The sequence below is a fragment of the Convolutriloba macropyga genome, unplaced genomic scaffold (assembly GCF_964194025.1).
Source record: "Convolutriloba macropyga unplaced genomic scaffold, txConMacr16.3 SCAFFOLD_4192, whole genome shotgun sequence".
Taxonomy (NCBI): Eukaryota; Metazoa; Xenacoelomorpha; order Acoela; family Convolutidae; genus Convolutriloba; species Convolutriloba macropyga.
In genome coordinates, this window is record NW_027451599.1 from 10,001 (window position 1) to 18,170 (window position 8,170).

General features: G+C 42.0%; 1 non-coding gene and 1 pseudogene across 1 annotated transcript in view; both read right to left on the reverse strand.

Moving 5' to 3' along the window:
* Positions 1-746, reverse strand: part of LOC142356829 (large subunit ribosomal RNA) — a 3,522-nt gene extending 2,776 nt beyond the window's left edge. The window contains exon 1 of the ribosomal RNA XR_012761496.1: positions 1-746. This exon is cut by the window's left edge and continues 2,776 nt beyond it. This is a non-coding gene — a ribosomal RNA (large subunit ribosomal RNA).
* A 1,683-nt stretch (positions 747-2,429) lies between these two features.
* Positions 2,430-2,581, reverse strand: LOC142356828 (5.8S ribosomal RNA; annotated as a pseudogene).
* Between the last annotated feature and the right edge of the window lie 5,589 nt (positions 2,582-8,170).

Here is an 8,170-nt window from a genome sequence, read left to right on the forward strand (position 1 = left end):
TCACCACACAAAGTAGTGCAATTCATAAAAATTACACTGTTCACTTTCATTTCGCGTGTGCGCTTTCAATGAGCGACAACACTTGCAAGCAACTCACACTCCTTGGTCCGTGTTTCAAGACGGGCTGTAGAGAGCATTGAATAGGAAGTTGAGGTCAGACAGGCAATCAAGATCAATTTATCTCATTTTGTTTAGAATCAACAAGAAGAATTCCGAGGAAAACTTCTGCTCGATTCATTAACAAGATTTGCCAAAAGACGACAACTACACTACTCGGTAGCCGAGAATATAATATCAAGGCATTGAGTATGGTAACGCTCACTCCAGTTCCCCTTCAACAGTTTCACGTACTTTTCACTCTCTCTTCAGAGTGCTTTTCAACTTTCCCTCACGGTACTTGTTTACTATCGGTCTCGCTTTATAATTAGCTTTTGGAGAGACATATCTCCAGCTTCGAGTTGCACTTTCAAACAACTCTACTCATAGGAATGAGCCATTATGACTGGTATCGAAAATGACCTTTACAGGATTTTCACCTTCTTTGATGCTACTTTCCAGTAGACATCAGGACAAATTCACCAGTCTAGCATCAAACCATACCGGACACCGAGAAATGTTGCCATTTCTCTTCCCGATGAGCTTTTCCCTGTTCATTCGCCATTACTAAGGGATTCTCAGTTGATTTCTTTTCCTCCCCTTACTGATATGCTTAAGTTAAGGGGGTTCTCTCGCCCAATTCAGGTTATGTAGTTGATTGTCTCTTAATTGGTTCACTGACCAATATGAGACAGAAACCGATTCAGCAGTTTTGTTCGCTACTACTATCAAACACAGGTCGAAGTTTCCATTCAGTCATTAATTCCAACTTTCAAATGTTGTTGTTTCAGCTTTCGCTTACTAGAAGCAACATAATACTCGCTGCAATACAGACCTCGGGAAACCCTCACCGTGAATAAGGTTCACTCACATATTTCACTACATTTTGCGTGGGATTGGAGATGAGGCTACTCGTTCTTGCTCAGTACTAGGCTGAAAATTAACGAAACTTCGTTACAAACGTTCACATGTTGATGTTTCCGCTTTCGCGTACTCGAAACAACATAATACTAATCTTTGTAATTTAGTTTCATAATTTCAACTGTTCTCATGCAGAATTTTTGCTCATTCTTATCCCAAATTTTGACCTGGCTACTAGTTACACTCCTTGTACTTATTGCAAAATGACCACAAATTTCAACAGCTTTCACATGTTGCTGTTTCGGCTTTCGCTTACTACAGTCAACATAATACTCGTTGCAAAATAAGTGCTCGGCATCTGCAATTTTCCAAAGACGAAGTTTCGCCAGTTCAATTTTCGCTCGCCAATTATGGCTACTAATTCACACGGTACTGAGCTCAACAACATTAAATTTGTTCAGCAAGACTTTCACATGTTGATGTTTTGGCTTTCGCCTACTAGAAGCAACATAATACTCGTCTTGTTAGCTCATTCAATGAGAATAGCTTTTCCCGTTGAGAATTTTTGCCTTCAATTGGCGTTGTAGTGAGTTTGGCTACTCAGATCACCAAATACTTGTGACAATTCGAACCAGAAATGTTTTCAATTTTCACATGCTGATGTTTCGGATTCAACCTACTAGAAGCAGCATAATACTTGTATTCAACAATTTCTGTATCAAATCCCAGTTTTCTCTGGTGCATCTTTGCCAAACTATTCCAAACTGCCTGAGTCTGAATACCAATTACAGGTACTAGTAAATGCACGTTACTAAGGACTATATAGTTCTAGGTTACTGTACACAACGACGTTCACATGTTGATGTTTCAGCTGCCGCTTACTAGAAACAACATAATACTTATCGTGCATACCTTTCCATAACTTGTCCTTTTCAGATGCATTAGTTTCCCTTTGTCTTGGCTTCTACAGTCAGACTGGCTACTAGTAACAGCACAGTACTAATCACATATCGTTCTACAGTTTGCAGACAACTTTCACATGTTGATGTTTCAGCTTTCGCCTACTAGAAACAACATAATACTCGCTGTATACATTTGTAGTTCTCTATGTAACTTTCATGTGAAGAAGTTTCGCCAGTCTTTTTGACTGTCTCAAATCTGAGTCATGCTTAGGCTACTAGTTGCTTCATAGTACTTATCGCCTCGAGATCATTGAACAAAACTTGATTTTCACATGTTGCTGTTTCAGCTTCCGCTTACTAGAAACAACATAATACTAGTCTCATTAAGTTCCGTCTCTTTGCAATTTTCTTATGAAGAAAATTCGCCATCACAATGACTCCAGCAGTTCTTGATCAAGGAATGCAATCATTGATCAGAATGCTATTATTTGAATCGGTTCTGCTTTAAGTGTTCCAATTTTATTGGAAGCACCAACAATAGAACATCAATGTGTTCAATCGAGAGTTATATAACCCTGAATCGGACGCAGTCAACAGCCGAAGCCGAGACCGCCTTTTGCGTTAGAGAGGTCGGTAAACAAATCTTGCGATTCATACCGAATTAACACATATAGCTGTGCTCCTCTTCGTAAAGCGAGCCAAGTGATCCCCTGTTGAAGGATGTATTTGGACCAATCTAGTAGCATTTGGTTTCCAACAAGCTCTCCCAAGTTAGCTTACTTATTGGGCTTTTCAACCAATTCGGTTGGCTACAAGCATCATCAAAGTACTAGCCACAGTTTGATCGCAAAATTCTACGACTTTCACATGTTGATGTTTCGGCTTGCGCTTAGCCTACTATAAGCAACATAATACTAGTCATATCATAGAGCGTGATCAGCTTGTGACGTTCTCATGATGAAGTTTCACCAACAGTGTCTCACTTCGAGCTTAAATCCAGCTACTAGTAACTACACAGTACTGACTGCAACGATAACTTTTATCTATACCTTTCACATGCTGCGCTTTCGGCCAGGGCCTACTAACGTCAACATAATACTCGATATAAACTTTTGTTCATGATGCAGCTTCCCCATGCAGAAGTTTCGCCTTCAAATGCTCTCTTGGCCATATGACGTAAGAAAAGGTTACTAGTAACATCACAGTACTAGCCACAGTTTGATTGCAAAATTCTACGACTTTCACATGTTGATGTTTCGGCTTGCGCTTAGCCTACTATAAGCAACATAATACTAGTCATATCATAGAGCGTGATCAGCTTGTGACGTTCTCATGATGAAGTTTCACCAACAGTGTCTCACTTCGAGCTTAAATCCAGCTACTAGTAACTACACAGTACTGACTGCAACGATAACTTTTATCTATACCTTTCACATGCTGCGCTTTCGGCCAGGGCCTACTAACGTCAACATAATACTCGATATAAACTTTTGTTCATGATGCAGCTTCCCCATGCAGAAGTTTCGCCTTCAAATGCTCTCTTGGCCATATGACGTAAGAAAAGGTTACTAGTAACATCACAGTACTAGCCACAGTTTGATTGCAAAATTCTACGACTTTCACATGTTGATGTTTCGGCTTGCGCTTAGCCTACTAGAAGCAACATAATACTAGTCATATCATAGAGCGTGATCAGCTTGTGACGTTCTCATGATGAAGTTTCACCAACAGTGTCTCATTTCGAGCTTAAATCCAGCTACTAGTAACTACACAGTACTGACTGCAACGCTAACTTTTATCTATACCTTTCACATGCTGCGCTTTCGGCCAGGGCCTACTAACGTCAACATAATACTCGATATAAACTTTTGTTCATGATGCAGCTTCCCCATGCAGAAGTTTCGCCTTCAAATGCTCTCTTGGCCATATGACGTAACACAAGGTTACTAGTAACATCACAGTACTAGCCACAATTTGATCGCAAAATTCTACGACTTTCACATGTTGATGTTTCGGCTTGCGCTTAGCCTACTAGAAGCAACATAATACTAGTCATATCATGGAGCGTGATCAGCTTGTGACGTTCTCATGATGAAGTTTCACCAACAGTGTCTCATTTCGAGCTTAAATCCAGCTACTAGTAACTACACAGTACTGACTGCAACGATAACTTTTATCTATACCTTTCACATGCTGCGCTTTCGGCCAGGGCCTACTAATGTCAACATAATACTCGATATAAACTTTTGTTCATGATGCAGCTTCCCCATGCAGAAGTTTCGCCTTCAAATGCTCTCTTGGCCATATGACGTAACACAAGGTTACTAGTAACATCACAGTACTAGCCACAATTTGATCGCAAAATTCTACGACTTTCACATGTTGATGTTTCGGCTTGCGCTTAGCCTACTAGAAGCAACATAATACTAGTCATATCATAGAGCTTGATCAGCTTGTGACATTCTCATGATGAAGTTTCACCAACAGTGTCTCATTTTGAGCTTAAATCCAGCTACTAGTAACTACACAGTACTGACTGCAACAATAACTTTTATCTATACCTTTCACATGCTGCGTTTTCGGCCAAGGCCTACTAACGTCAACATAATACTCGATATAAAATTTTGATCATGATGCAGCTTTCCCATGCAGAAGTTTCGCCTTCAAATGCTCTCTTGGCCATATGACGGAACACCAGGTTACTAGTAACATCACAGTACTAGCCACAGTTTGATTGCAAAATTCTACGACTTTCACATGTTGATGTTTCGGCTTGCGCTTAGCCTACTAGAAGCAACATAATACTAGTCATATCATAGAGCGTGATCAGCTTGTGACGTTCTCATGATGAAGTTTCACCAATAGTGTTTCATTCGAATTGGTTCTGCTTTAAGCTCTCCAATTGTTTTGGATGAACCAGTTTTGCCCTTCGAAGCCACTTTTGTGAGCTTTTGTGGGTCTTTACCAAGAGGATATACCTCAAGGCCTCTTTCAATTCCTTTAAGTTCTTTCAACTCCTTTACAGTTTCTAGGTTCACATAGCTGCAAACCTTATTTCTAGTTTTAAGTCTGGCCAACTTGGGGAGAGTTGGTGCAGACCGTGACCAATTCTAGTAGGATGCCACAACAAGAATGTGATCAACTTAGCTTGTCGATGAACCTGCCCCACATTCAAACAACTCTATCGCCTTTTCCTCGTATAGTTATATGCGAGGGCCTCTCATAGAGAGCGCTGTTAGCAACCTTTTCCACATAGACGATAAAGTTGTGAGTGTTTTGCACATGGCTGTTGTCATCACCACGTGACGAGTCAACTCAGCTTGACTCTCTACACTCCGACAAGCTTTGCACATACGCCTTTAGTTCAGTATGTGTCTTTAATCTGACTCCGGTGCCTCAAGCCGGAAAAATTGTCAGATTATGATCATTATCGGTTAGTCATCCCGATGCAAGATCGTATCGTACTGTCTTTGTCTACCTCCAGATTCCGAAGAACAGGAGGAGACTCTCCCAGACCTACATATCTGGGAGAATGTTCAGAGGGCGAGAAGCTGTGGATTACTCTCCCCTAAGAACTGACTAAACTTTACCCTCGTCCAAGGTAAGTTTATTTTAGCTAGCCTTCTATGTAAAGGATCTGAGGCTAAGCTGTGTTTTTTCGAGCCTTTGGCTCGGAGCAAGTTCAGTGGGCGCCCCGAGTAGCTCAACTCTTTCCCACTGAACAGCGCAACGCTCTGTCACTCGCTGGGATTTTTGCGTGTCGGTTCTAACCACGCGACTTGTGGACCTTTTTAGGCCTTTCTCATTCACAAGTCTATAGCTGGGCTTCTATAACCCAGCTTCTGAGATCTAGATAGCTGCAGTTCTGCTAGGCTGCTTTTGCTAACTAGTCTCCCTTTAAGCAGTCCCTTGCCATGACTGCTGAACTATGTATCCACACAAGTAGTTTTTGAGCTCGATACATAATTCGAGATTGGTTGCCAAGCAATCTCTAGCGACAGAGCGTCATGCGCACTACAGACATGGCCTCTACCAGCAGCCATGCCCGAAGGAATCAATCACTGATCCTTCCGCAGGTTCCCCTACGGAAACCTTGTTACGACTTTTACTTCCTCTAGACAATTAAGCTCGATCCGCTTCATCCCGTTGCCGGAGACCGAAGTCCCAACAGTAGGAATTTGCAATTCTTGCTTAACTATCCAATCAGTAGTAGCGACGGGCGGTGTGTACAAAGGGCAGGGACGTAATCCCTATGAGTTGTTGACTCATAAGTACCGGAATTCCTGGTTCACGTCTGCAAGTTACAACAGACGATCCCCTTGAAGCGCTGTACTTTTCTCTGATTGCCCAGTCCATTTCGGACCAAGGGCTGAGTACTCAATCTAAAAGTACACAGTGTAGCGCGCGTGCAGTCCAGAACATCTAAGGGCATCACAGACCTGTTATAGCCTCACTTCATCTGCGGTATTTAATTCCGCATAGTTCCTCTAAGAAGTGTTTGAATTCACATATAGTGAATTTCATTATTTAGATGGAGAAGATCTCGTTCGTTATCGGAATTAACCAGACAGATCACTCCACTAACTAAGAACGGCCATGCACCACCGCCCATATAATCATGAAAGATATTCAATCTGTCAATCCTTAAGATGTCTGGACCGGGTGAGTTTTCCCGTGTTGAGTCAAATTAAGCCGCAGGCTCCACTCCTGGTGGTGCCCTTCCGTCAATTCCTTTAAGTTTCGATTTTGCAACCATACTTCCCCCGGAACCAATAAACTTTGGTTTCCCGGTTAATCTCTTGCCAAGTCAAGATCGACTTTGACAAATTGTAGGTTGGTATAGTTTATGGTCAGAATTACGAGGGTATCTAATCCTCTTCAATACTCTGACTTTCGTTCTTGATTAATGAAAACATTCTTGGCAAATGCTTTCGCAGTAGTTTGTCTTGCCACGATCCAAGAATTTCACCTCTAACGTAGCAATACAAATGCCCCCGTCTGTTCCTTTCAATCATTACCGCACTCAGCCAACCGGCATCAATCGAGTAGCGGGTCATTCTCCATTATTCCATGCTTTATTATTCGATCCCAAAGGATGCTTTGAACACTCTAATTTTCTCAGGGTGAAAACACCGTTTCCACAGTTCGTCACATTTAAGTGCAAACTATTTCTTCGATGCGAAGGATGAGCGGAACGAGTCAACAGATTTAACTGAAGACCATGTTGCCGTTCTACTCAAACAGATCCAACTATGAGCTTTTTAAACGCAGCAACTATTGCATACGCTTGTAGAGGCTGGTATTACCGCGGCTGCTGGCACCAGACTTGCCCTCTACTCGTTCATCAATGGAGCTTTTAAGTCCATTCCATTCTGATTACAAACCATAAAGGTTCATATCATTATTTCTAGTCACTACCTCCTCGTGCGGAGAGTGGGTAATTTGCGTGCCTGCTGCCTTCCTTGGATGTGGTAGCCGTTTCTAAGGCTCCCTCTCCGGAATCGAACCCTGATTCCCCGTTACCCGTCACAACCATGGTAGTCCGTTACACTACCATCATAGGTTGATAGGTCAGAAATTCGGAAGTTCCGTCCCCAAGCCGAAGCTATCTGGGATCTTTCAGTTACTAGGACTCATCACGGGATGTGTCTGTACTTAGCAAATCACCCGGTGTAGTCTTGTAAAAGTCTCCGACAGTGTCGGACAATCAGCATGCATTAGCTGCAGGGTTACCGCAGTTATTCATTTAGCTTGCAAATCAACTAATAGATAGTAACTGATTTAATGAGCCATTCGCGGTTCCACTTTTTCAAGCTTCGCTTGCACATGCATGGCTTAGTCTTTCAGACAAGCATATGGCAACTGACAGGATCAATCAGTTTAATTGTACTTTGAACAATCTTTCGATTTGTTCGAATTTAGAAAGACATAGCCTTGCGGCCTCGTCAATCTTGCTTTGAGCTTTTTAAATCACGAAGAGTTTCAATGCATGCTTTGGCATGGCTACTAGTTACTACACAGTACTCTACACACTTAGAGTTACCCACGATTACACATTTCACATGCTGATGTTTCGGCTCGCGCGTACTAGAAACAGCATAATACTATGTGTACTGGTAGATAGCGCTCTGTGAGCATTTCCCATGAGCAGGTTTTGCCCTCCAAATCTCTGTTCTACTGTTACCAATACCGGCTAACAACTGTATCATACTAGGGAGAATTGACTCATGATTTAAAAACCAGATGTTCACATGTCGATGTTTCGGCTCTCGCCTACTAGAAACAACATAATACTAGTCTGTTAAAAATCT